Here is a 22,535-nt window from a genome sequence, read left to right as displayed (position 1 = left end):
TCGTGCCGGCAAGCCTTACGATTATGAGACTTACGCGCTGCCTACTGCACTACTGAGGCACATGCCATTGAACCACCGATGCTCGACAAGCTGCCCGTGCTTCCCGAGCACTTTTCTGCATGGGAAAGTGGGATTGCCACCCAGCGACGTCGGATACAACCGAAAAAAGTGCTACACACGTGGAGTCCTCCACTACATTGCCTTAAAACGAATGCTCATCACTATCGTGTGAGTAACCTTGCGGCCGCGGCGACTAGTCTTGCCCAAAGACGCAGCGTGCGTGGAGGCGCTACCCGAATGCGTGTGGATGCACCCTCCTACCTCGAAAAGCGCCTGCAGCTACTATCACCGTGGGCCGCTGCTGGCGGGCGGGAAGCCGACACAGCGGGGCGTTGCGAGCAGCGGCAGTGCGGTGGTGGTGTAATGGTGAGCATAGTTGCCTTCCAAGCAGTTGATCCGGGTTCGATTCCCGGCCACCGCAAGTGGCGCTGGTTTTTTCGTATGAGTATGTGAGCCGCGTGCTGTTACATGAAGGTTTTTTTCGTCGTTGCTCCACGCAGACCATCCTGTAGTATGTCCCGACTTGTCCCGACTTTGCTCGGCTGACGCGAAAGCTGACGCTTGGAATTCGCCCTTATCAAAATGACAGGCACTATAAACGGCTGTGAGAGGCGAGGTGTGGAGAGGTACCAAAACGACAGGCAAACTGCGAAATTTTCTGCTCGTTCTTCTTAAACAAAAAAAGAAAAAAACCGACGCAGTCGGTAGGACTCGAACCTACGCTCCCAGAGGGAATCTGATTTCTAGTCAGACGCCTTAACCACTCGGCCACGACTGCTCGTAACTGAAGTTTCCCTGGAATCGTGAGAAATGCAACCGGTCTGCGCAGAATGTTGACAGGAAACGAACTCTGTGCACTGATTACGGCAGGGCTACCATCGCTACGAGACGAGCCATTGCGGAAACGTTAAAATCTTCGCCCGGACAGGGACTTGAACCCTGGACCCTTAGGTTAAAAGCCTAATGCTCTACCGACTGAGCTATCCGGGCTCACCCTTGTTGTGGATGGAGCGGCTGCAAGCAATGTGAATAACTGGAACGCGTGTGTAGGCGTACTACGGTAACAGCTGGCTTCTGCCGCAACTGGCGACTTCACCGACTTCCCACTGACGCTGGTAGCAGCCCAACAGCGGACCAGTGCCACTTCTCCCTTTATTCCGGTGCCGACAGTAATTGCATCATGTGCCTGTTTTCCCCGATTACGTTCGGCCGAAGCTCCGGAGGGTGGGCGACAAACGACAGTTCGAAGGCCAAAACATGGAGCGTTGTGTGCGCAAAAACTTCCGTTCCGGTACCGGGAATCGAACCCGGGCCTCCTGGGTGAAAGCCAGGTATCCTAGCCACTAGACCACACCGGATTTGCTCGATAAGCGTGAGATCTTCTCCGTCTCCTCTCGTATTTCGTGCTGAATCTGGTCTCAGTGGTGTTCTCTGTTTGCGAGCATATTTGCGCCTACAGACTGGCATGGCGCACAGCTCGAAATTGACTATTCATTATTTTACTCATAACAAGGGAAGAGAAAGATCAAAGTTGTACGTTGTCATAATTGGAAATAAACATATTGACGCTGAGGTGTAGCCTCCTTGTGGATAACGAACGACAATTAAGTTCGTTCCCTAGCAACAGCAACGCCGTTAATTCAGCCATGATGTACAGCAAATTAAATGCCCCGGGTGAGGATCGAACTCACGACCTTAAGATTATGAGACTTACGCGCTACCTACTGCGCTACCGAGGCACGTTGCAAGCAACGTTACAGGAAACTTGGTAAGTCTCGCATATTAGAGATAGACAGTTTGCGCTTTCTCAAGAATCTGTTGTGTTGCTACACGTGCTTTCCCTACTTGCTAGATTAAACTGCTGCCGCAGCTTTTTCAACGGAACGCAGCACTGCCCGAGGTTACAGTACATCGCCCTTGCGGCACCTGAACACAGCGGCCTGTTGGGCCAGGCCGACGTTAGAGTTCAGAAATAGCACGCGACCGTCCAAGTACGGTCTACTGCGTGCTGCGTGTATGGTTCTTCTCACAGCGAATCCTGCTATACATTCCTGAGGCTGACGCAGCTCAGGCGAGGAATCGGCGCGGCAGCATTATAGCGAGAACAGCAGAACGATGCATCGGCCGGGAATCGAACCCGGGCCGTCCGCATGCTAAGCGAGCATTCACCAATTTTTTTTTTGTTCTCATTTCTTTCGTTGCATTTGTTGGGGGCGGACGTCCGATGACGCCCGTTCAAGTTCATCGTTGACTCGGTCTTTTATTACAGAGGGCAGATAACTCTCAGACCGAACACGCTGAGCTATCGTGCCGGCAAGCCTTACGATTATGAGACTTACGCGCTGCCTACTGCACTACTGAGGCACATGCCATTGAACCACCGATGCTCGACAAGCTGCCCGTGCTTCCCGAGCACTTTTCTGCATGGGAAAGTGGGATTGCCACCCAGCGACGTCGGATACAACCGAAAAAAGTGCTACACACGTGGAGTCCTCCACTACATTGCCTTAAAACGAATGCTCATCACTATCGTGTGAGTAACCTTGCGGCCGCGGCGACTAGTCTTGCCCAAAGACGCAGCGTGCGTGGAGGCGCTACCCGAATGCGTGTGGATGCACCCTCCTACCTCGAAAAGCGCCTGCAGCTACTATCACCGTGGGCCGCTGCTGGCGGGCGGGAAGCCGACACAGCGGGGCGTTGCGAGCAGCGGCAGTGCGGTGGTGGTGTAATGGTGAGCATAGTTGCCTTCCAAGCAGTTGATCCGGGTTCGATTCCCGGCCACCGCAAGTGGCGCTGGTTTTTTCGTATGAGTATGTGAGCCGCGTGCTGTTACATGAAGGTTTTTTTCGTCGTTGCTCCACGCAGACCATCCTGTAGTATGTCCCGACTTGTCCCGACTTTGCTCGGCTGACGCGAAAGCTGACGCTTGGAATTCGCCCTTATCAAAATGACAGGCACTATAAACGGCTGTGAGAGGCGAGGTGTGGAGAGGTACCAAAACGACAGGCAAACTGCGAAATTTTCTGCTCGTTCTTCTTAAACAAAAAAAGAAAAAAACCGACGCAGTCGGTAGGACTCGAACCTACGCTCCCAGAGGGAATCTGATTTCTAGTCAGACGCCTTAACCACTCGGCCACGACTGCTCGTAACTGAAGTTTCCCTGGAATCGTGAGAAATGCAACCGGTCTGCGCAGAATGTTGACAGGAAACGAACTCTGTGCACTGATTACGGCAGGGCTACCATCGCTACGAGACGAGCCATTGCGGAAACGTTAAAATCTTCGCCCGGACAGGGACTTGAACCCTGGACCCTTAGGTTAAAAGCCTAATGCTCTACCGACTGAGCTATCCGGGCTCACCCTTGTTGTGGATGGAGCGGCTGCAAGCAATGTGAATAACTGGAACGCGTGTGTAGGCGTACTACGGTAACAGCTGGCTTCTGCCGCAACTGGCGACTTCACCGACTTCCCACTGACGCTGGTAGCAGCCCAACAGCGGACCAGTGCCACTTCTCCCTTTATTCCGGTGCCGACAGTAATTGCATCATGTGCCTGTTTTCCCCGATTACGTTCGGCCGAAGCTCCGGAGGGTGGGCGACAAACGACAGTTCGAAGGCCAAAACATGGAGCGTTGTGTGCGCAAAAACTTCCGTTCCGGTACCGGGAATCGAACCCGGGCCTCCTGGGTGAAAGCCAGGTATCCTAGCCACTAGACCACACCGGATTTGCTCGATAAGCGTGAGATCTTCTCCGTCTCCTCTCGTATTTCGTGCTGAATCTGGTCTCAGTGGTGTTCTCTGTTTGCGAGCATATTTGCGCCTACAGACTGGCATGGCGCACAGCTCGAAATTGACTATTCATTATTTTACTCATAACAAGGGAAGAGAAAGATCAAAGTTGTACGTTGTCATAATTGGAAATAAACATATTGACGCTGAGGTGTAGCCTCCTTGTGGATAACGAACGACAATTAAGTTCGTTCCCTAGCAACAGCAACGCCGTTAATTCAGCCATGATGTACAGCAAATTAAATGCCCCGTGTGAGGATCGAACTCACGACCTTAAGATTATGAGACTTACGCGCTACCTACTGCGCTACCGAGGCACGTTGCAAGCAACGTTACAGGAAACTTGGTAAGTCTCGCATATTAGAGATAGACAGTTTGCGCTTTCTCAAGAATCTGTTGTGTTGCTACACGTGCTTTCCCTACTTGCTAGATTAAACTGCTGCCGCAGCTTTTTCAACGGAACGCAGCACTGCCCGAGGTTACAGTACATCGCCCTTGCGGCACCTGAACACAGCGGCCTGTTGGGCCAGGCCGACGTTAGAGTTCAGAAATAGCACGCGACCGTCCAAGTACGGTCTACTGCGTGCTGCGTGTATGGTTCTTCTCACAGCGAATCCTGCTATACATTCCTGAGGCTGACGCAGCTCAGGCGAGGAATCGGCGCGGCAGCATTATAGCGAGAACAGCAGAACGATGCATCGGCCGGGAATCGAACCCGGGCCGTCCGCATGCTAAGCGAGCATTCACCAATTTTTTTTTTTTTTGTTCCCATTTCTTTCCTTGCATTTGTTGGGGGCGGACGTCCGATGACGCCCGTTCAAGTTCATCGTTGACTTGGTCTTTTATTACAGAGGGCAGATAACTCTCAGACCGAACACGCTGAGCTATCGTGCCGGCAAGCCTTACGATTATGAGACTTACGCGCTGCCTACTGCACTACTGAGGCACATGCCATTGAACCACCGATGCTCGACAAGCTGCCCGTGCTTCCCGAGCACTTTTCTGCATGGGAAAGTGGGATTGCCACCCAGCGACGTCGGATACAACCGAAAAAAGTGCTACACACGTGGAGTCCTCCACTACATTGCCTTAAAACGAATGCTCATCACTATCGTGTGAGTAACCTTGCGGCCGCGGCGACTAGTCTTGCCCAAAGACGCAGCGTGCGTGGAGGCGCTACCCGAATGCGTGTGGATGCACCCTCCTACCTCGAAAAGCGCCTGCAGCTACTATCACCGTGGGCCGCTGCTGGCGGGCGGGAAGCCGACACAGCGGGGCGTTGCGAGCAGCGGCAGTGCGGTGGTGGTGTAATGGTGAGCATAGTTGCCTTTCAAGCAGTTGATCCGGGTTCGATTCCCGGCCACCGCAAGTGGCGCTGGTTTTTTCGTATGAGTATGTGAGCCGCGTGCTGTTACATGAAGGTTTTTTTCGTCGTTGCTCCACGCAGACCATCCTGTAGTATGTCCCGACTTGTCCCGACTTTGCTCGGCTGACGCGAAAGCTGACGCTTGGAATTCGCCCTTATCAAAATGACAGGCACTATAAACGGCTGTGAGAGGCGAGGTGTGGAGAGGTACCAAAACGACAGGCAAACTGCGAAATTTTCTGCTCGTTCTTCTTAAACAAAAAAAGAAAAAAACCGACGCAGTCGGTAGGACTCGAACCTACGCTCCCAGAGGGAATCTGATTTCTAGTCAGACGCCTTAACCACTCGGCCACGACTGCTCGTAACTGAAGTTTCCCTGGAATCGTGAGAAATGCAACCGGTCTGCGCAGAATGTTGACAGGAAACGAACTCTGTGCACTGATTACGGCAGGGCTACCATCGCTACGAGACGAGCCATTGCGGAAACGTTAAAATCTTCGCCCGGACAGGGACTTGAACCCTGGACCCTTAGGTTAAAAGCCTAATGCTCTACCGACTGAGCTATCCGGGCTCACCCTTGTTGTGGATGGAGCGGCTGCAAGCAATGTGAATAACTGGAACGCGTGTGTAGGCGTACTACGGTAACAGCTGGCTTCTGCCGCAACTGGCGACTTCACCGACTTCCCACTGACGCTGGTAGCAGCCCAACAGCGGACCAGTGCCACTTCTCCCTTTATTCCGGTGCCGACAGTAATTGCATCATGTGCCTGTTTTCCCCGATTACGTTCGGCCGAAGCTCCGGAGGGTGGGCGACAAACGACAGTTCGAAGGCCAAAACATGGAGCGTTGTGTGCGCAAAAACTTCCGTTCCGGTACCGGGAATCGAACCCGGGCCTCCTGGGTGAAAGCCAGGTATCCTAGCCACTAGACCACACCGGATTTGCTCGATAAGCGTGAGATCTTCTCCGTCTCCTCTCGTATTTCGTGCTGAATCTGGTCTCAGTGGTGTTCTCTGTTTGCGAGCATATTTGCGCCTACAGACTGGCATGGCGCACAGCTCGAAATTGACTATTCATTATTTTACTCATAACAAGGGAAGAGAAAGATCAAAGTTGTACGTTGTCATAATTGGAAATAAACATATTGACGCTGAGGTGTAGCCTCCTTGTGGATAACGAACGACAATTAAGTTCGTTCCCTAGCAACAGCAACGCCGTTAATTCAGCCATGATGTACAGCAAATTAAATGCCCCGTGTGAGGATCGAACTCACGACCTTAAGATTATGAGACTTACGCGCTACCTACTGCGCTACCGAGGCACGTTGCAAGCAACGTTACAGGAAACTTGGTAAGTCTCGCATATTAGAGATAGACAGTTTGCGCTTTCTCAAGAATCTGTTGTGTTGCTACACGTGCTTTCCCTACTTGCTAGATTAAACTGCTGCCGCAGCTTTTTCAACGGAACGCAGCACTGCCCGAGGTTACAGTACATCGCCCTTGCGGCACCTGAACACAGCGGCCTGTTGGGCCAGGCCGACGTTAGAGTTCAGAAATAGCACGCGACCGTCCAAGTACGGTCTACTGCGTGCTGCGTGTATGGTTCTTCTCACAGCGAATCCTGCTATACATTCCTGAGGCTGACGCAGCTCAGGCGAGGAATCGGCGCGGCAGCATTATAGCGAGAACAGCAGAACGATGCATCGGCCGGGAATCGAACCCGGGCCGTCCGCATGCTAAGCGAGCATTCACCAATTTTTTTTTTTTTTGTTCCCATTTCTTTCCTTGCATTTGTTGGGGGCGGACGTCCGATGACGCCCGTTCAAGTTCATCGTTGACTTGGTCTTTTATTACAGAGGGCAGATAACTCTCAGACCGAACACGCTGAGCTATCGTGCCGGCAAGCCTTACGATTATGAGACTTACGCGCTGCCTACTGCACTACTGAGGCACATGCCATTGAACCACCGATGCTCGACAAGCTGCCCGTGCTTCCCGAGCACTTTTCTGCATGGGAAAGTGGGATTGCCACCCAGCGACGTCGGATACAACCGAAAAAAGTGCTACACACGTGGAGTCCTCCACTACATTGCCTTAAAACGAATGCTCATCACTATCGTGTGAGTAACCTTGCGGCCGCGGCGACTAGTCTTGCCCAAAGACGCAGCGTGCGTGGAGGCGCTACCCGAATGCGTGTGGATGCACCCTCCTACCTCGAAAAGCGCCTGCAGCTACTATCACCGTGGGCCGCTGCTGGCGGGCGGGAAGCCGACACAGCGGGGCGTTGCGAGCAGCGGCAGTGCGGTGGTGGTGTAATGGTGAGCATAGTTGCCTTCCAAGCAGTTGATCCGGGTTCGATTCCCGGCCACCGCAAGTGGCGCTGGTTTTTTCGTATGAGTATGTGAGCCGCGTGCTGTTACATGAAGGTTTTTTTCGTCGTTGCTCCACGCAGACCATCCTGTAGTATGTCCCGACTTGTCCCGACTTTGCTCGGCTGACGCGAAAGCTGACGCTTGGAATTCGCCCTTATCAAAATGACAGGCACTATAAACGGCTGTGAGAGGCGAGGTGTGGAGAGGTACCAAAACGACAGGCAAACTGCGAAATTTTCTGCTCGTTCTTCTTAAACAAAAAAAGAAAAAAACCGACGCAGTCGGTAGGACTCGAACCTACGCTCCCAGAGGGAATCTGATTTCTAGTCAGACGCCTTAACCACTCGGCCACGACTGCTCGTAACTGAAGTTTCCCTGGAATCGTGAGAAATGCAACCGGTCTGCGCAGAATGTTGACAGGAAACGAACTCTGTGCACTGATTACGGCAGGGCTACCATCGCTACGAGACGAGCCATTGCGGAAACGTTAAAATCTTCGCCCGGACAGGGACTTGAACCCTGGACCCTTAGGTTAAAAGCCTAATGCTCTACCGACTGAGCTATCCGGGCTCACCCTTGTTGTGGATGGAGCGGCTGCAAGCAATGTGAATAACTGGAACGCGTGTGTAGGCGTACTACGGTAACAGCTGGCTTCTGCCGCAACTGGCGACTTCACCGACTTCCCACTGACGCTGGTAGCAGCCCAACAGCGGACCAGTGCCACTTCTCCCTTTATTCCGGTGCCGACAGTAATTGCATCATGTGCCTGTTTTCCCCGATTACGTTCGGCCGAAGCTCCGGAGGGTGGGCGACAAACGACAGTTCGAAGGCCAAAACATGGAGCGTTGTGTGCGCAAAAACTTCCGTTCCGGTACCGGGAATCGAACCCGGGCCTCCTGGGTGAAAGCCAGGTATCCTAGCCACTAGACCACACCGGATTTGCTCGATAAGCGTGAGATCTTCTCCGTCTCCTCTCGTATTTCGTGCTGAATCTGGTCTCAGTGGTGTTCTCTGTTTGCGAGCATATTTGCGCCTACAGACTGGCATGGCGCACAGCTCGAAATTGACTATTCATTATTTTACTCATAACAAGGGAAGAGAAAGATCAAAGTTGTACGTTGTCATAATTGGAAATAAACATATTGACGCTGAGGTGTAGCCTCCTTGTGGATAACGAACGACAATTAAGTTCGTTCCCTAGCAACAGCAACGCCGTTAATTCAGCCATGATGTACAGCAAATTAAATGCCCCGGGTGAGGATCGAACTCACGACCTTAAGATTATGAGACTTACGCGCTACCTACTGCGCTACCGAGGCACGTTGCAAGCAACGTTACAGGAAACTTGGTAAGTCTCGCATATTAGAGATAGACAGTTTGCGCTTTCTCAAGAATCTGTTGTGTTGCTACACGTGCTTTCCCTACTTGCTAGATTAAACTGCTGCCGCAGCTTTTTCAACGGAACGCAGCACTGCCCGAGGTTACAGTACATCGCCCTTGCGGCACCTGAACACAGCGGCCTGTTGGGCCAGGCCGACGTTAGAGTTCAGAAATAGCACGCGACCGTCCAAGTACGGTCTACTGCGTGCTGCGTGTATGGTTCTTCTCACAGCGAATCCTGCTATACATTCCTGAGGCTGACGCAGCTCAGGCGAGGAATCGGCGCGGCAGCATTATAGCGAGAACAGCAGAACGATGCATCGGCCGGGAATCGAACCCGGGCCGTCCGCATGCTAAGCGAGCATTCACCAATTTTTTTTTTGTTCTCATTTCTTTCGTTGCATTTGTTGGGGGCGGACGTCCGATGACGCCCGTTCAAGTTCATCGTTGACTCGGTCTTTTATTACAGAGGGCAGATAACTCTCAGACCGAACACGCTGAGCTATCGTGCCGGCAAGCCTTACGATTATGAGACTTACGCGCTGCCTACTGCACTACTGAGGCACATGCCATTGAACCACCGATGCTCGACAAGCTGCCCGTGCTTCCCGAGCACTTTTCTGCATGGGAAAGTGGGATTGCCACCCAGCGACGTCGGATACAACCGAAAAAAGTGCTACACACGTGGAGTCCTCCACTACATTGCCTTAAAACGAATGCTCATCACTATCGTGTGAGTAACCATGCGGCCGCGGCGACTAGTCTTGCCCAAAGACGCAGCGTGCGTGGAGGCGCTACCCGAATGCGTGTGGATGCACCCTCCTACCTCGAAAAGCGCCTGCAGCTACTATCACCGTGGGCCGCTGCTGGCGGGCGGGAAGCCGACACAGCGGGGCGTTGCGAGCAGCGGCAGTGCGGTGGTGGTGTAATGGTGAGCATAGTTGCCTTCCAAGCAGTTGATCCGGGTTCGATTCCCGGCCACCGCAAGTGGCGCTGGTTTTTTCGTATGAGTATGTGAGCCGCGTGCTGTTACATGAAGGTTTTTTTCGTCGTTGCTCCACGCAGACCATCCTGTAGTATGTCCCGACTTGTCCCGACTTTGCTCGGCTGACGCGAAAGCTGACGCTTGGAATTCGCCCTTATCAAAATGACAGGCACTATAAACGGCTGTGAGAGGCGAGGTGTGGAGAGGTACCAAAACGACAGGCAAACTGCGAAATTTTCTGCTCGTTCTTCTTAAACAAAAAAAGAAAAAAACCGACGCAGTCGGTAGGACTCGAACCTACGCTCCCAGAGGGAATCTGATTTCTAGTCAGACGCCTTAACCACTCGGCCACGACTGCTCGTAACTGAAGTTTCCCTGGAATCGTGAGAAATGCAACCGGTCTGCGCAGAATGTTGACAGGAAACGAACTCTGTGCACTGATTACGGCAGGGCTACCATCGCTACGAGACGAGCCATTGCGGAAACGTTAAAATCTTCGCCCGGACAGGGACTTGAACCCTGGACCCTTAGGTTAAAAGCCTAATGCTCTACCGACTGAGCTATCCGGGCTCACCCTTGTTGTGGATGGAGCGGCTGCAAGCAATGTGAATAACTGGAACGCGTGTGTAGGCGTACTACGGTAACAGCTGGCTTCTGCCGCAACTGGCGACTTCACCGACTTCCCACTGACGCTGGTAGCAGCCCAACAGCGGACCAGTGCCACTTCTCCCTTTATTCCGGTGCCGACAGTAATTGCATCATGTGCCTGTTTTCCCCGATTACGTTCGGCCGAAGCTCCGGAGGGTGGGCGACAAACGACAGTTCGAAGGCCAAAACATGGAGCGTTGTGTGCGCAAAAACTTCCGTTCCGGTACCGGGAATCGAACCCGGGCCTCCTGGGTGAAAGCCAGGTATCCTAGCCACTAGACCACACCGGATTTGCTCGATAAGCGTGAGATCTTCTCCGTCTCCTCTCGTATTTCGTGCTGAATCTGGTCTCAGTGGTGTTCTCTGTTTGCGAGCATATTTGCGCCTACAGACTGGCATGGCGCACAGCTCGAAATTGACTATTCATTATTTTACTCATAACAAGGGAAGAGAAAGATCAAAGTTGTACGTTGTCATAATTGGAAATAAACATATTGACGCTGAGGTGTAGCCTCCTTGTGGATAACGAACGACAATTAAGTTCGTTCCCTAGCAACAGCAACGCCGTTAATTCAGCCATGATGTACAGCAAATTAAATGCCCCGGGTGAGGATCGAACTCACGACCTTAAGATTATGAGACTTACGCGCTACCTACTGCGCTACCGAGGCACGTTGCAAGCAACGTTACAGGAAACTTGGTAAGTCTCGCATATTAGAGATAGACAGTTTGCGCTTTCTCAAGAATCTGTTGTGTTGCTACACGTGCTTTCCCTACTTGCTAGATTAAACTGCTGCCGCAGCTTTTTCAACGGAACGCAGCACTGCCCGAGGTTACAGTACATCGCCCTTGCGGCACCTGAACACAGCGGCCTGTTGGGCCAGGCCGACGTTAGAGTTCAGAAATAGCACGCGACCGTCCAAGTACGGTCTACTGCGTGCTGCGTGTATGGTTCTTCTCACAGCGAATCCTGCTATACATTCCTGAGGCTGACGCAGCTCAGGCGAGGAATCGGCGCGGCAGCATTATAGCGAGAACAGCAGAACGATGCATCGGCCGGGAATCGAACCCGGGCCGTCCGCATGCTAAGCGAGCATTCACCAATTTTTTTTTTTTGTTCCCATTTCTTTCCTTGCATTTGTTGGGGGCGGACGTCCGATGACGCCCGTTCAAGTTCATCGTTGACTTGGTCTTTTATTACAGAGGGCAGATAACTCTCAGACCGAACACGCTGAGCTATCGTGCCGGCAAGCCTTACGATTATGAGACTTACGCGCTGCCTACTGCACTACTGAGGCACATGCCATTGAACCACCGATGCTCGACAAGCTGCCCGTGCTTCCCGAGCACTTTTCTGCATGGGAAAGTGGGATTGCCACCCAGCGACGTCGGATACAACCGAAAAAAGTGCTACACACGTGGAGTCCTCCACTACATTGCCTTAAAACGAATGCTCATCACTATCGTGTGAGTAACCTTGCGGCCGCGGCGACTAGTCTTGCCCAAAGACGCAGCGTGCGTGGAGGCGCTACCCGAATGCGTGTGGATGCACCCTCCTACCTCGAAAAGCGCCTGCAGCTACTATCACCGTGGGCCGCTGCTGGCGGGCGGGAAGCCGACACAGCGGGGCGTTGCGAGCAGCGGCAGTGCGGTGGTGGTGTAATGGTGAGCATAGTTGCCTTCCAAGCAGTTGATCCGGGTTCGATTCCCGGCCACCGCAAGTGGCGCTGGTTTTTTCGTATGAGTATGTGAGCCGCGTGCTGTTACATGAAGGTTTTTTTCGTCGTTGCTCCACGCAGACCATCCTGTAGTATGTCCTGACTTGTCCCGACTTTGCTCGGCTGACGCGAAAGCTGACGCTTGGAATTCGCCCTTATCAAAATGACAGGCACTATAAACGGCTGTGAGAGGCGAGGTGTGGAGAGGTACCAAAACGACAGGCAAACTGCGAAATTTTCTGCTCGTTCTTCTTAAACAAAAAAAGAAAAAAACCGACGCAGTCGGTAGGACTCGAACCTACGCTCCCAGAGGGAATCTGATTTCTAGTCAGACGCCTTAACCACTCGGCCACGACTGCTCGTAACTGAAGTTTCCCTGGAATCGTGAGAAATGCAACCGGTCTGCGCAGAATGTTGACAGGAAACGAACTCTGTGCACTGATTACGGCAGGGCTACCATCGCTACGAGACGAGCCATTGCGGAAACGTTAAAATCTTCGCCCGGACAGGGACTTGAACCCTGGACCCTTAGGTTAAAAGCCTAATGCTCTACCGACTGAGCTATCCGGGCTCACCCTTGTTGTGGATGGAGCGGCTGCAAGCAATGTGAATAACTGGAACGCGTGTGTAGGCGTACTACGGTAACAGCTGGCTTCTGCCGCAACTGGCGACTTCACCGACTTCCCACTGACGCTGGTAGCAGCCCAACAGCGGACCAGTGCCACTTCTCCCTTTATTCCGGTGCCGACAGTAATTGCATCATGTGCCTGTTTTCCCCGATTACGTTCGGCCGAAGCTCCGGAGGGTGGGCGACAAACGACAGTTCGAAGGCCAAAACATGGAGCGTTGTGTGCGCAAAAACTTCCGTTCCGGTACCGGGAATCGAACCCGGGCCTCCTGGGTGAAAGCCAGGTATCCTAGCCACTAGACCACACCGGATTTGCTCGATAAGCGTGAGATCTTCTCCGTCTCCTCTCGTATTTCGTGCTGAATCTGGTCTCAGTGGTGTTCTCTGTTTGCGAGCATATTTGCGCCTACAGACTGGCATGGCGCACAGCTCGAAATTGACTATTCATTATTTTACTCATAACAAGGGAAGAGAAAGATCAAAGTTGTACGTTGTCATAATTGGAAATAAACATATTGACGCTGAGGTGTAGCCTCCTTGTGGATAACGAACGACAATTAAGTTCGTTCCCTAGCAACAGCAACGCCGTTAATTCAGCCATGATGTACAGCAAATTAAATGCCCCGGGTGAGGATCGAACTCACGACCTTAAGATTATGAGACTTACGCGCTACCTACTGCGCTACCGAGGCACGTTGCAAGCAACGTTACAGGAAACTTGGTAAGTCTCGCATATTAGAGATAGACAGTTTGCGCTTTCTCAAGAATCTGTTGTGTTGCTACACGTGCTTTCCCTACTTGCTAGATTAAACTGCTGCCGCAGCTTTTTCAACGGAACGCAGCACTGCCCGAGGTTACAGTACATCGCCCTTGCGGCACCTGAACACAGCGGCCTGTTGGGCCAGGCCGACGTTAGAGTTCAGAAATAGCACGCGACCGTCCAAGTACGGTCTACTGCGTGCTGCGTGTATGGTTCTTCTCACAGCGAATCCTGCTATACATTCCTGAGGCTGACGCAGCTCAGGCGAGGAATCGGCGCGGCAGCATTATAGCGAGAACAGCAGAACGATGCATCGGCCGGGAATCGAACCCGGGCCGTCCGCATGCTAAGCGAGCATTCACCAATTTTTTTTTTTTTTGTTCCCATTTCTTTCCTTGCATTTGTTGGGGGCGGACGTCCGATGACGCCCGTTCAAGTTCATCGTTGACTTGGTCTTTTATTACAGAGGGCAGATAACTCTCAGACCGAACACGCTGAGCTATCGTGCCGGCAAGCCTTACGATTATGAGACTTACGCGCTGCCTACTGCACTACTGAGGCACATGCCATTGAACCACCGATGCTCGACAAGCTGCCCGTGCTTCCCGAGCACTTTTCTGCATGGGAAAGTGGGATTGCCACCCAGCGACGTCGGATACAACCGAAAAAAGTGCTACACACGTGGAGTCCTCCACTACATTGCCTTAAAACGAATGCTCATCACTATCGTGTGAGTAACCTTGCGGCCGCGGCGACTAGTCTTGCCCAAAGACGCAGCGTGCGTGGAGGCGCTACCCGAATGCGTGTGGATGCACCCTCCTACCTCGAAAAGCGCCTGCAGCTACTATCACCGTGGGCCGCTGCTGGCGGGCGGGAAGCCGACACAGCGGGGCGTTGCGAGCAGCGGCAGTGCGGTGGTGGTGTAATGGTGAGCATAGTTGCCTTCCAAGCAGTTGATCCGGGTTCGATTCCCGGCCACCGCAAGTGGCGCTGGTTTTTTCGTATGAGTATGTGAGCCGCGTGCTGTTACATGAAGGTTTTTTTCGTCGTTGCTCCACGCAGACCATCCTGTAGTATGTCCTGACTTGCCCCGACTTTGCTCGGCTGACGCGAAAGCTGACGCTTGGAATTCGCCCTTATCAAAATGACAGGCACTATAAACGGCTGTGAGAGGCGAGGTGTGGAGAGGTACCAAAACGACAGGCAAACTGCGAAATTTTCTGCTCGTTCTTCTTAAACAAAAAAAGAAAAAAACCGACGCAGTCGGTAGGACTCGAACCTACGCTCCCAGAGGGAATCTGATTTCTAGTCAGACGCCTTAACCACTCGGCCACGACTGCTCGTAACTGAAGTTTCCCTGGAATCGTGAGAAATGCAACCGGTCTGCGCAGAATGTTGACAGGAAACGAACTCTGTGCACTGATTACGGCAGGGCTACCATCGCTACGAGACGAGCCATTGCGGAAACGTTAAAATCTTCGCCCGGACAGGGACTTGAACCCTGGACCCTTAGGTTAAAAGCCTAATGCTCTACCGACTGAGCTATCCGGGCTCACCCTTGTTGTGGATGGAGCGGCTGCAAGCAATGTGAATAACTGGAACGCGTGTGTAGGCGTACTACGGTAACAGCTGGCTTCTGCCGCAACTGGCGACTTCACCGACTTCCCACTGACGCTGGTAGCAGCCCAACAGCGGACCAGTGCCACTTCTCCCTTTATTCCGGTGCCGACAGTAATTGCATCATGTGCCTGTTTTCCCCGATTACGTTCGGCCGAAGCTCCGGAGGGTGGGCGACAAACGACAGTTCGAAGGCCAAAACATGGAGCGTTGTGTGCGCAAAAACTTCCGTTCCGGTACCGGGAATCGAACCCGGGCCTCCTGGGTGAAAGCCAGGTATCCTAGCCACTAGACCACACCGGATTTGCTCGATAAGCGTGAGATCTTCTCCGTCTCCTCTCGTATTTCGTGCTGAATCTGGTCTCAGTGGTGTTCTCTGTTTGCGAGCATATTTGCGCCTACAGACTGGCATGGCGCACAGCTCGAAATTGACTATTCATTATTTTACTCATAACAAGGGAAGAGAAAGATCAAAGTTGTACGTTGTCATAATTGGAAATAAACATATTGACGCTGAGGTGTAGCCTCCTTGTGGATAACGAACGACAATTAAGTTCGTTCCCTAGCAACAGCAACGCCGTTAATTCAGCCATGATGTACAGCAAATTAAATGCCCCGGGTGAGGATCGAACTCACGACCTTAAGATTATGAGACTTACGCGCTACCTACTGCGCTACCGAGGCACGTTGCAAGCAACGTTACAGGAAACTTGGTAAGTCTCGCATATTAGAGATAGACAGTTTGCGCTTTCTCAAGAATCTGTTGTGTTGCTACACGTGCTTTCCCTACTTGCTAGATTAAACTGCTGCCGCAGCTTTTTCAACGGAACGCAGCACTGCCCGAGGTTACAGTACATCGCCCTTGCGGCACCTGAACACAGCGGCCTGTTGGGCCAGGCCGACGTTAGAGTTCAGAAATAGCACGCGACCGTCCAAGTACGGTCTACTGCGTGCTGCGTGTATGGTTCTTCTCACAGCGAATCCTGCTATACATTCCTGAGGCTGACGCAGCTCAGGCGAGGAATCGGCGCGGCAGCATTATAGCGAGAACAGCAGAACGATGCATCGGCCGGGAATCGAACCCGGGCCGTCCGCATGCTAAGCGAGCATTCACCAATTTTTTTTTTTTTTTGTTCTCATTTCTTTCGTTGCATTTGTTGGGGGCGGACGTCCGATGACGCCCGTTCAAGTTCATCGTTGACTCGGTCTTTTATTACAGAGGGCAGATAACTCTCAGACCGAACACGCTGAGCTATCGTGCCGGCAAGCCTTACGATTATGAGACTTACGCGCTGCCTACTGCACTACTGAGGCACATGCCATTGAACCACCGATGCTCGACAAGCTGCCCGTGCTTTCCCGAGCACTTTTCTGCATGGGAAAGTGGGATTGCCACCCAGCGACGTCGGATACAACCGAAAAAAGTGCTACACACGTGGAGTCCTCCACTACATTGCCTTAAAACGAATGCTCATCACTATCGTGTGAGTAACCTTGCGGCCGCGGCGACTAGTCTTGCCCAAAGACGCAGCGTGCGTGGAGGCGCTACCCGAATGCGTGTGGATGCACCCTCCTACCTCGAAAAGCGCCTGCAGCTACTATCACCGTGGGCCGCTGCTGGCGGGCGGGAAGCCGACACAGCGGGGCGTTGCGAGCAGCGGCAGTGCGGTGGTGGTGTAATGGTGAGCATAGTTGCCTTCCAAGCAGTTGATCCGGGTTCGATTCCCGGCCACCGCAAGTGGCGCTGGTTTTTTCGTATGAGTATGTGAGCCGCGTGCTGTTACATGAAGGTTTTTTTCGTCGTTGCTCCACGCAGACCATCCTGTAGTATGTCCCGACTTGTCCCGACTTTGCTCGGCTGACGCGAAAGCTGACGCTTGGAATTCGCCCTTATCAAAATGACAGGCACTATAAACGGCTGTGAGAGGCGAGGTGTGGAGAGGTACCAAAACGACAGGCAAACTGCGAAATTTTCTGCTCGTTCTTCTTAAACAAAAAAAGAAAAAAACCGACGCAGTCGGTAGGACTCGAACCTACGCTCCCAGAGGGAATCTGATTTCTAGTCAGACGCCTTAACCACTCGGCCACGACTGCTCGTAACTGAAGTTTCCCTGGAATCGTGAGAAATGCAACCGGTCTGCGCAGAATGTTGACAGGAAACGAACTCTGTGCACTGATTACGGCAGGGCTACCATCGCTACGAGACGAGCCATTGCGGAAACGTTAAAATCTTCGCCCGGACAGGGACTTGAACCCTGGACCCTTAGGTTAAAAGCCTAATGCTCTACCGACTGAGCTATCCGGGCTCACCCTTGTTGTGGATGGAGCGGCTGCAAGCAATGTGAATAACTGGAACGCGTGTGTAGGCGTACTACGGTAACAGCTGGCTTCTGCCGCAACTGGCGACTTCACCGACTTCCCACTGACGCTGGTAGCAGCCCAACAGCGGACCAGTGCCACTTCTCCCTTTATTCCGGTGCCGACAGTAATTGCATCATGTGCCTGTTTTCCCCGATTACGTTCGGCCGAAGCTCCGGAGGGTGGGCGACAAACGACAGTTCGAAGGCCAAAACATGGAGCGTTGTGTGCGCAAAAACTTCCGTTCCGGTACCGGGAATCGAACCCGGGCCTCCTGGGTGAAAGCCAGGTATCCTAGCCACTAGACCACACCGGATTTGCTCGATAAGCGTGAGATCTTCTCCGTCTCCTCTCGTATTTCGTGCTGAATCTGGTCTCAGTGGTGTTCTCTGTTTGCGAGCATATTTGCGCCTACAGACTGGCATGGCGCACAGCTCGAAATTGACTATTCATTATTTTACTCATAACAAGGGAAGAGAAAGATCAAAGTTGTACGTTGTCATAATTGGAAATAAACATATTGACGCTGAGGTGTAGCCTCCTTGTGGATAACGAACGACAATTAAGTTCGTTCCCTAGCAACAGCAACGCCGTTAATTCAGCCAATGATGTACAGCAAATTAAATGCCCCGGGTGAGGATCGAACTCACGACCTTAAGATTATGAGACTTACGCGCTACCTACTGCGCTACCGAGGCACGTTGCAAGCAACGTTACAGGAAACTTGGTAAGTCTCGCATATTAGAGATAGACAGTTTGCGCTTTCTCAAGAATCTGTTGTGTTGCTACACGTGCTTTCCCTACTTGCTAGATTAAACTGCTGCCGCAGCTTTTTCAACGGAACGCAGCACTGCCCGAGGTTACAGTACATCGCCCTTGCGGCACCTGAACACAGCGGCCTGTTGGGCCAGGCCGACGTTAGAGTTCAGAAATAGCACGCGACCGTCCAGGTACGGTCTACTGCGTGCTGCGTGTATGGTTCTTCTCACAGCGAATCCTGCTATACATTCCTGAGGCTGACGCAGCTCAGGCGAGGAATCGGCGCGGCAGCATTATAGCGAGAACAGCAGAACGATGCATCGGCCGGGAATCGAACCCGGGCCGTCCGCATGCTAAGCGAGCATTCACCAATTTTTTTTTTGTTCTCATTTCTTTCGTTGCATTTGTTGGGGGCGGACGTCCGATGACGCCCGTTCAAGTTCATCGTTGACTCGGTCTTTTATTACAGAGGGCAGATAACTCTCAGACCGAACACGCTGAGCTATCGTGCCGGCAAGCCTTACGATTATGAGACTTACGCGCTGCCTACTGCACTACTGAGGCACATGCCATTGAACCACCGATGCTCGACAAGCTGCCCGTGCTTCCCGAGCACTTTTCTGCATGGGAAAGTGGGATTGCCACCCAGCGACGTCGGATACAACCGAAAAAAGTGCTACACACGTGGAGTCCTCCACTACATTGCCTTAAAACGAATGCTCATCACTATCGTGTGAGTAACCTTGCGGCCGCGGCGACTAGTCTTGCCCAAAGACGCAGCGTGCGTGGAGGCGCTACCCGAATGCGTGTGGATGCACCCTCCTACCTCGAAAAGCGCCTGCAGCTACTATCACCGTGGGCCGCTGCTGGCGGGCGGGAAGCCGACACAGCGGGGCGTTGCGAGCAGCGGCAGTGCGGTGGTGGTGTAATGGTGAGCATAGTTGCCTTCCAAGCAGTTGATCCGGGTTCGATTCCCGGCCACCGCAAGTGGCGCTGGTTTTTTCGTATGAGTATGTGAGCCGCGTGCTGTTACATGAAGGTTTTTTTCGTCGTTGCTCCACGCAGACCATCCTGTAGTATGTCCCGACTTGTCCCGACTTTGCTCGGCTGACGCGAAAGCTGACGCTTGGAATTCGCCCTTATCAAAATGACAGGCACTATAAACGGCTGTGAGAGGCGAGGTGTGGAGAGGTACCAAAACGACAGGCAAACTGCGAAATTTCTGCTCGTTCTTCTTAAACAAAAAAAGAAAAAAACCGACGCAGTCGGTAGGACTCGAACCTACGCTCCCAGAGGGAATCTGATTTCTAGTCAGACGCCTTAACCACTCGGCCACGACTGCTCGTAACTGAAGTTTCCCTGGAATCGTGAGAAATGCAACCGGTCTGCGCAGAATGTTGACAGGAAACGAACTCTGTGCACTGATTACGGCAGGGCTACCATCGCTACGAGACGAGCCATTGCGGAAACGTTAAAATCTTCGCCCGGACAGGGACTTGAACCCTGGACCCTTAGGTTAAAAGCCTAATGCTCTACCGACTGAGCTATCCGGGCTCACCCTTGTTGTGGATGGAGCGGCTGCAAGCAATGTGAATAACTGGAACGCGTGTGTAGGCGTACTACGGTAACAGCTGGCTTCTGCCGCAACTGGCGACTTCACCGACTTCCCACTGACGCTGGTAGCAGCCCAACAGCGGACCAGTGCCACTTCTCCCTTTATTCCGGTGCCGACAGTAATTGCATCATGTGCCTGTTTTCCCCGATTACGTTCGGCCGAAGCTCCGGAGGGTGGGCGACAAACGACAGTTCGAAGGCCAAAACATGGAGCGTTGTGTGCGCAAAAACTTCCGTTCCGGTACCGGGAATCGAACCCGGGCCTCCTGGGTGAAAGCCAGGTATCCTAGCCACTAGACCACACCGGATTTGCTCGATAAGCGTGAGATCTTCTCCGTCTCCTCTCGTATTTCGTGCTGAATCTGGTCTCAGTGGTGTTCTCTGTTTGCGAGCATATTTGCGCCTACAGACTGGCATGGCGCACAGCTCGAAATTGACTATTCATTATTTTACTCATAACAAGGGAAGAGAAAGATCAAAGTTGTACGTTGTCATAATTGGAAATAAACATATTGACGCTGAGGTGTAGCCTCCTTGTGGATAACGAACGACAATTAAGTTCGTTCCCTAGCAACAGCAACGCCGTTAATTCAGCCATGATGTACAGCAAATTAAATGCCCGGGTGAGGATCGAACTCACGACCTTAAGATTATGAGACTTACGCGCTACCTACTGCGCTACCGAGGCACGTTGCAAGCAACGTTACAGGAAACTTGGTAAGTCTCGCATATTAGAGATAGACAGTTTGCGCTTTCTCAAGAATCTGTTGTGTTGCTACACGTGCTTTCCCTACTTGCTAGATTAAACTGCTGCCGCAGCTTTTTCAACGGAACGCAGCACTGCCCGAGGTTACAGTACATCGCCCTTGCGGCACCTGAACACAGCGGCCTGTTGGGCCAGGCCGACGTTAGAGTTCAGAAATAGCACGCGACCGTCCAGGTACGGTCTACTGCGTGCTGCGTGTATGGTTCTTCTCACAGCGAATCCTGCTATACATTCCTGAGGCTGACGCAGCTCAGGCGAGGAATCGGCGCGGCAGCATTATAGCGAGAACAGCAGAACGATGCATCGGCCGGGAATCGAACCCGGGCCGTCCGCATGCTAAGCGAGCATTCACCAATTTTTTTTTTGTTCTCATTTCTTTCGTTGCATTTGTTGGGGGCGGACGTCCGATGACGCCCGTTCAAGTTCATCGTTGACTCGGTCTTTTATTACAGAGGGCAGATAACTCTCAGACCGAACACGCTGAGCTATCGTGCCGGCAAGCCTTACGATTATGAGACTTACGCGCTGCCTACTGCACTACTGAGGCACATGCCATTGAACCACCGATGCTCGACAAGCTGCCCGTGCTTCCCGAGCACTTTTCTGCATGGGAAAGTGGGATTGCCACCCAGCGACGTCGGATACAACCGAAAAAAGTGCTACACACGTGGAGTCCTCCACTACATTGCCTTAAAACGAATGCTCATCACTATCGTGTGAGTAACCTTGCGGCCGCGGCGACTAGTCTTGCCCAAAGACGCAGCGTGCGTGGAGGCGCTACCCGAATGCGTGTGGATGCACCCTCCTACCTCGAAAAGCGCCTGCAGCTACTATCACCGTGGGCCGCTGCTGGCGGGCGGGAAGCCGACACAGCGGGGCGTTGCGAGCAGCGGCAGTGCGGTGGTGGTGTAATGGTGAGCATAGTTGCCTTCCAAGCAGTTGATCCGGGTTCGATTCCCGGCCACCGCAAGTGGCGCTGGTTTTTTCGTATGAGTATGTGAGCCGCGTGCTGTTACATGAAGGTTTTTTTCGTCGTTGCTCCACGCAGACCATCCTGTAGTATGTCCCGACTTGTCCCGACTTTGCTCGGCTGACGCGAAAGCTGACGCTTGGAATTCGCCCTTATCAAAATGACAGGCACTATAAACGGCTGTGAGAGGCGAGGTGTGGAGAGGTACCAAAACGACAGGCAAACTGCGAAATTTTCTGCTCGTTCTTCTTAAACAAAAAAAGAAAAAAACCGACGCAGTCGGTAGGACTCGAACCTACGCTCCCAGAGGGAATCTGATTTCTAGTCAGACGCCTTAACCACTCGGCCACGACTGCTCGTAACTGAAGTTTCCCTGGAATCGTGAGAAATGCAACCGGTCTGCGCAGAATGTTGACAGGAAACGAACTCTGTGCACTGATTACGGCAGGGCTACCATCGCTACGAGACGAGCCATTGCGGAAACGTTAAAATCTTCGCCCGGACAGGGACTTGAACCCTGGACCCTTAGGTTAAAAGCCTAATGCTCTACCGACTGAGCTATCCGGGCTCACCCTTGTTGTGGATGGAGCGGCTGCAAGCAATGTGAATAACTGGAACGCGTGTGTAGGCGTACTACGGTAACAGCTGGCTTCTGCCGCAACTGGCGACTTCACCGACTTCCCACTGACGCTGGTAGCAGCCCAACAGCGGACCAGTGCCACTTCTCCCTTTATTCCGGTGCCGACAGT

The 22,535-nt window shown here is 52.7% G+C and overlaps 48 non-coding genes across 48 annotated transcripts; 10 read left to right on the top strand and 38 right to left on the bottom strand.

Annotated features, from left to right (window-relative positions):
* The first annotated feature begins 409 nt into the window (after positions 1-409).
* Trnag-ucc (transfer RNA glycine (anticodon UCC)) lies at positions 410-481 on the top strand. Its single transcript has one exon. It is a non-coding gene; the product is annotated as a tRNA-Gly (tRNA).
* Positions 482-756: 275 nt separating this feature from the next.
* On the bottom strand, positions 757-838 carry Trnas-aga (transfer RNA serine (anticodon AGA)). The gene has a single exon. It is a non-coding gene; the product is annotated as a tRNA-Ser (tRNA).
* A 139-nt stretch (positions 839-977) lies between these two features.
* On the bottom strand, positions 978-1,050 carry Trnak-uuu (transfer RNA lysine (anticodon UUU)). The gene has a single exon. It is a non-coding gene; the product is annotated as a tRNA-Lys (tRNA).
* A 296-nt stretch (positions 1,051-1,346) lies between these two features.
* Positions 1,347-1,418, bottom strand: Trnae-uuc (transfer RNA glutamic acid (anticodon UUC)). Its single transcript has one exon. It is a non-coding gene; the product is annotated as a tRNA-Glu (tRNA).
* Positions 1,419-1,726: 308 nt separating this feature from the next.
* Trnam-cau (transfer RNA methionine (anticodon CAU)) lies at positions 1,727-1,799 on the bottom strand. The gene has a single exon. It is a non-coding gene; the product is annotated as a tRNA-Met (tRNA).
* Positions 1,800-2,774: 975 nt separating this feature from the next.
* On the top strand, positions 2,775-2,846 carry Trnag-ucc (transfer RNA glycine (anticodon UCC)). Its single transcript has one exon. It is a non-coding gene; the product is annotated as a tRNA-Gly (tRNA).
* A 275-nt stretch (positions 2,847-3,121) lies between these two features.
* On the bottom strand, positions 3,122-3,203 carry Trnas-aga (transfer RNA serine (anticodon AGA)). Its single transcript has one exon. It is a non-coding gene; the product is annotated as a tRNA-Ser (tRNA).
* Positions 3,204-3,342: 139 nt separating this feature from the next.
* Positions 3,343-3,415, bottom strand: Trnak-uuu (transfer RNA lysine (anticodon UUU)). Its single transcript has one exon. It is a non-coding gene; the product is annotated as a tRNA-Lys (tRNA).
* Positions 3,416-3,711: 296 nt separating this feature from the next.
* On the bottom strand, positions 3,712-3,783 carry Trnae-uuc (transfer RNA glutamic acid (anticodon UUC)). The gene has a single exon. It is a non-coding gene; the product is annotated as a tRNA-Glu (tRNA).
* A 308-nt stretch (positions 3,784-4,091) lies between these two features.
* On the bottom strand, positions 4,092-4,164 carry Trnam-cau (transfer RNA methionine (anticodon CAU)). Its single transcript has one exon. It is a non-coding gene; the product is annotated as a tRNA-Met (tRNA).
* Positions 4,165-5,143: 979 nt separating this feature from the next.
* Trnae-uuc (transfer RNA glutamic acid (anticodon UUC)) lies at positions 5,144-5,215 on the top strand. The gene has a single exon. It is a non-coding gene; the product is annotated as a tRNA-Glu (tRNA).
* A 275-nt stretch (positions 5,216-5,490) lies between these two features.
* Trnas-aga (transfer RNA serine (anticodon AGA)) lies at positions 5,491-5,572 on the bottom strand. Its single transcript has one exon. It is a non-coding gene; the product is annotated as a tRNA-Ser (tRNA).
* A 139-nt stretch (positions 5,573-5,711) lies between these two features.
* Positions 5,712-5,784, bottom strand: Trnak-uuu (transfer RNA lysine (anticodon UUU)). Its single transcript has one exon. It is a non-coding gene; the product is annotated as a tRNA-Lys (tRNA).
* Positions 5,785-6,080: 296 nt separating this feature from the next.
* Positions 6,081-6,152, bottom strand: Trnae-uuc (transfer RNA glutamic acid (anticodon UUC)). Its single transcript has one exon. It is a non-coding gene; the product is annotated as a tRNA-Glu (tRNA).
* A 308-nt stretch (positions 6,153-6,460) lies between these two features.
* On the bottom strand, positions 6,461-6,533 carry Trnam-cau (transfer RNA methionine (anticodon CAU)). Its single transcript has one exon. It is a non-coding gene; the product is annotated as a tRNA-Met (tRNA).
* A 979-nt stretch (positions 6,534-7,512) lies between these two features.
* Positions 7,513-7,584, top strand: Trnag-ucc (transfer RNA glycine (anticodon UCC)). Its single transcript has one exon. It is a non-coding gene; the product is annotated as a tRNA-Gly (tRNA).
* Positions 7,585-7,859: 275 nt separating this feature from the next.
* Trnas-aga (transfer RNA serine (anticodon AGA)) lies at positions 7,860-7,941 on the bottom strand. The gene has a single exon. It is a non-coding gene; the product is annotated as a tRNA-Ser (tRNA).
* A 139-nt stretch (positions 7,942-8,080) lies between these two features.
* On the bottom strand, positions 8,081-8,153 carry Trnak-uuu (transfer RNA lysine (anticodon UUU)). Its single transcript has one exon. It is a non-coding gene; the product is annotated as a tRNA-Lys (tRNA).
* A 296-nt stretch (positions 8,154-8,449) lies between these two features.
* Trnae-uuc (transfer RNA glutamic acid (anticodon UUC)) lies at positions 8,450-8,521 on the bottom strand. The gene has a single exon. It is a non-coding gene; the product is annotated as a tRNA-Glu (tRNA).
* Positions 8,522-8,829: 308 nt separating this feature from the next.
* Positions 8,830-8,902, bottom strand: Trnam-cau (transfer RNA methionine (anticodon CAU)). The gene has a single exon. It is a non-coding gene; the product is annotated as a tRNA-Met (tRNA).
* A 975-nt stretch (positions 8,903-9,877) lies between these two features.
* Trnag-ucc (transfer RNA glycine (anticodon UCC)) lies at positions 9,878-9,949 on the top strand. Its single transcript has one exon. It is a non-coding gene; the product is annotated as a tRNA-Gly (tRNA).
* A 275-nt stretch (positions 9,950-10,224) lies between these two features.
* Positions 10,225-10,306, bottom strand: Trnas-aga (transfer RNA serine (anticodon AGA)). The gene has a single exon. It is a non-coding gene; the product is annotated as a tRNA-Ser (tRNA).
* A 139-nt stretch (positions 10,307-10,445) lies between these two features.
* Positions 10,446-10,518, bottom strand: Trnak-uuu (transfer RNA lysine (anticodon UUU)). Its single transcript has one exon. It is a non-coding gene; the product is annotated as a tRNA-Lys (tRNA).
* Positions 10,519-10,814: 296 nt separating this feature from the next.
* Trnae-uuc (transfer RNA glutamic acid (anticodon UUC)) lies at positions 10,815-10,886 on the bottom strand. Its single transcript has one exon. It is a non-coding gene; the product is annotated as a tRNA-Glu (tRNA).
* Positions 10,887-11,194: 308 nt separating this feature from the next.
* On the bottom strand, positions 11,195-11,267 carry Trnam-cau (transfer RNA methionine (anticodon CAU)). The gene has a single exon. It is a non-coding gene; the product is annotated as a tRNA-Met (tRNA).
* A 977-nt stretch (positions 11,268-12,244) lies between these two features.
* Positions 12,245-12,316, top strand: Trnag-ucc (transfer RNA glycine (anticodon UCC)). The gene has a single exon. It is a non-coding gene; the product is annotated as a tRNA-Gly (tRNA).
* A 275-nt stretch (positions 12,317-12,591) lies between these two features.
* On the bottom strand, positions 12,592-12,673 carry Trnas-aga (transfer RNA serine (anticodon AGA)). Its single transcript has one exon. It is a non-coding gene; the product is annotated as a tRNA-Ser (tRNA).
* Positions 12,674-12,812: 139 nt separating this feature from the next.
* On the bottom strand, positions 12,813-12,885 carry Trnak-uuu (transfer RNA lysine (anticodon UUU)). Its single transcript has one exon. It is a non-coding gene; the product is annotated as a tRNA-Lys (tRNA).
* A 296-nt stretch (positions 12,886-13,181) lies between these two features.
* On the bottom strand, positions 13,182-13,253 carry Trnae-uuc (transfer RNA glutamic acid (anticodon UUC)). The gene has a single exon. It is a non-coding gene; the product is annotated as a tRNA-Glu (tRNA).
* A 308-nt stretch (positions 13,254-13,561) lies between these two features.
* Positions 13,562-13,634, bottom strand: Trnam-cau (transfer RNA methionine (anticodon CAU)). Its single transcript has one exon. It is a non-coding gene; the product is annotated as a tRNA-Met (tRNA).
* A 979-nt stretch (positions 13,635-14,613) lies between these two features.
* On the top strand, positions 14,614-14,685 carry Trnag-ucc (transfer RNA glycine (anticodon UCC)). The gene has a single exon. It is a non-coding gene; the product is annotated as a tRNA-Gly (tRNA).
* A 275-nt stretch (positions 14,686-14,960) lies between these two features.
* On the bottom strand, positions 14,961-15,042 carry Trnas-aga (transfer RNA serine (anticodon AGA)). Its single transcript has one exon. It is a non-coding gene; the product is annotated as a tRNA-Ser (tRNA).
* Positions 15,043-15,181: 139 nt separating this feature from the next.
* Trnak-uuu (transfer RNA lysine (anticodon UUU)) lies at positions 15,182-15,254 on the bottom strand. The gene has a single exon. It is a non-coding gene; the product is annotated as a tRNA-Lys (tRNA).
* A 296-nt stretch (positions 15,255-15,550) lies between these two features.
* Trnae-uuc (transfer RNA glutamic acid (anticodon UUC)) lies at positions 15,551-15,622 on the bottom strand. Its single transcript has one exon. It is a non-coding gene; the product is annotated as a tRNA-Glu (tRNA).
* Positions 15,623-15,930: 308 nt separating this feature from the next.
* On the bottom strand, positions 15,931-16,003 carry Trnam-cau (transfer RNA methionine (anticodon CAU)). The gene has a single exon. It is a non-coding gene; the product is annotated as a tRNA-Met (tRNA).
* Positions 16,004-16,984: 981 nt separating this feature from the next.
* Positions 16,985-17,056, top strand: Trnag-ucc (transfer RNA glycine (anticodon UCC)). Its single transcript has one exon. It is a non-coding gene; the product is annotated as a tRNA-Gly (tRNA).
* A 275-nt stretch (positions 17,057-17,331) lies between these two features.
* Trnas-aga (transfer RNA serine (anticodon AGA)) lies at positions 17,332-17,413 on the bottom strand. Its single transcript has one exon. It is a non-coding gene; the product is annotated as a tRNA-Ser (tRNA).
* Positions 17,414-17,552: 139 nt separating this feature from the next.
* Positions 17,553-17,625, bottom strand: Trnak-uuu (transfer RNA lysine (anticodon UUU)). Its single transcript has one exon. It is a non-coding gene; the product is annotated as a tRNA-Lys (tRNA).
* Positions 17,626-17,921: 296 nt separating this feature from the next.
* On the bottom strand, positions 17,922-17,993 carry Trnae-uuc (transfer RNA glutamic acid (anticodon UUC)). Its single transcript has one exon. It is a non-coding gene; the product is annotated as a tRNA-Glu (tRNA).
* Positions 17,994-18,302: 309 nt separating this feature from the next.
* Positions 18,303-18,375, bottom strand: Trnam-cau (transfer RNA methionine (anticodon CAU)). The gene has a single exon. It is a non-coding gene; the product is annotated as a tRNA-Met (tRNA).
* Positions 18,376-19,350: 975 nt separating this feature from the next.
* On the top strand, positions 19,351-19,422 carry Trnag-ucc (transfer RNA glycine (anticodon UCC)). Its single transcript has one exon. It is a non-coding gene; the product is annotated as a tRNA-Gly (tRNA).
* Positions 19,423-19,696: 274 nt separating this feature from the next.
* On the bottom strand, positions 19,697-19,778 carry Trnas-aga (transfer RNA serine (anticodon AGA)). The gene has a single exon. It is a non-coding gene; the product is annotated as a tRNA-Ser (tRNA).
* A 139-nt stretch (positions 19,779-19,917) lies between these two features.
* Positions 19,918-19,990, bottom strand: Trnak-uuu (transfer RNA lysine (anticodon UUU)). The gene has a single exon. It is a non-coding gene; the product is annotated as a tRNA-Lys (tRNA).
* A 296-nt stretch (positions 19,991-20,286) lies between these two features.
* Trnae-uuc (transfer RNA glutamic acid (anticodon UUC)) lies at positions 20,287-20,358 on the bottom strand. Its single transcript has one exon. It is a non-coding gene; the product is annotated as a tRNA-Glu (tRNA).
* A 307-nt stretch (positions 20,359-20,665) lies between these two features.
* Trnam-cau (transfer RNA methionine (anticodon CAU)) lies at positions 20,666-20,739 on the bottom strand. Its single transcript has one exon. It is a non-coding gene; the product is annotated as a tRNA-Met (tRNA).
* A 974-nt stretch (positions 20,740-21,713) lies between these two features.
* Trnag-ucc (transfer RNA glycine (anticodon UCC)) lies at positions 21,714-21,785 on the top strand. The gene has a single exon. It is a non-coding gene; the product is annotated as a tRNA-Gly (tRNA).
* Positions 21,786-22,060: 275 nt separating this feature from the next.
* On the bottom strand, positions 22,061-22,142 carry Trnas-aga (transfer RNA serine (anticodon AGA)). Its single transcript has one exon. It is a non-coding gene; the product is annotated as a tRNA-Ser (tRNA).
* Positions 22,143-22,281: 139 nt separating this feature from the next.
* Positions 22,282-22,354, bottom strand: Trnak-uuu (transfer RNA lysine (anticodon UUU)). The gene has a single exon. It is a non-coding gene; the product is annotated as a tRNA-Lys (tRNA).
* Between the last annotated feature and the right edge of the window lie 181 nt (positions 22,355-22,535).

The sequence above is a fragment of the Schistocerca nitens genome, chromosome 4 (genome assembly GCF_023898315.1).
Source record: "Schistocerca nitens isolate TAMUIC-IGC-003100 chromosome 4, iqSchNite1.1, whole genome shotgun sequence".
In the NCBI taxonomy this organism is placed as follows: domain Eukaryota; kingdom Metazoa; phylum Arthropoda; class Insecta; order Orthoptera; family Acrididae; genus Schistocerca; species Schistocerca nitens.
The sequence above is the reverse complement of the archived record's forward strand: the minus strand, read 5'-3'. Positions and strand labels throughout refer to the sequence as shown.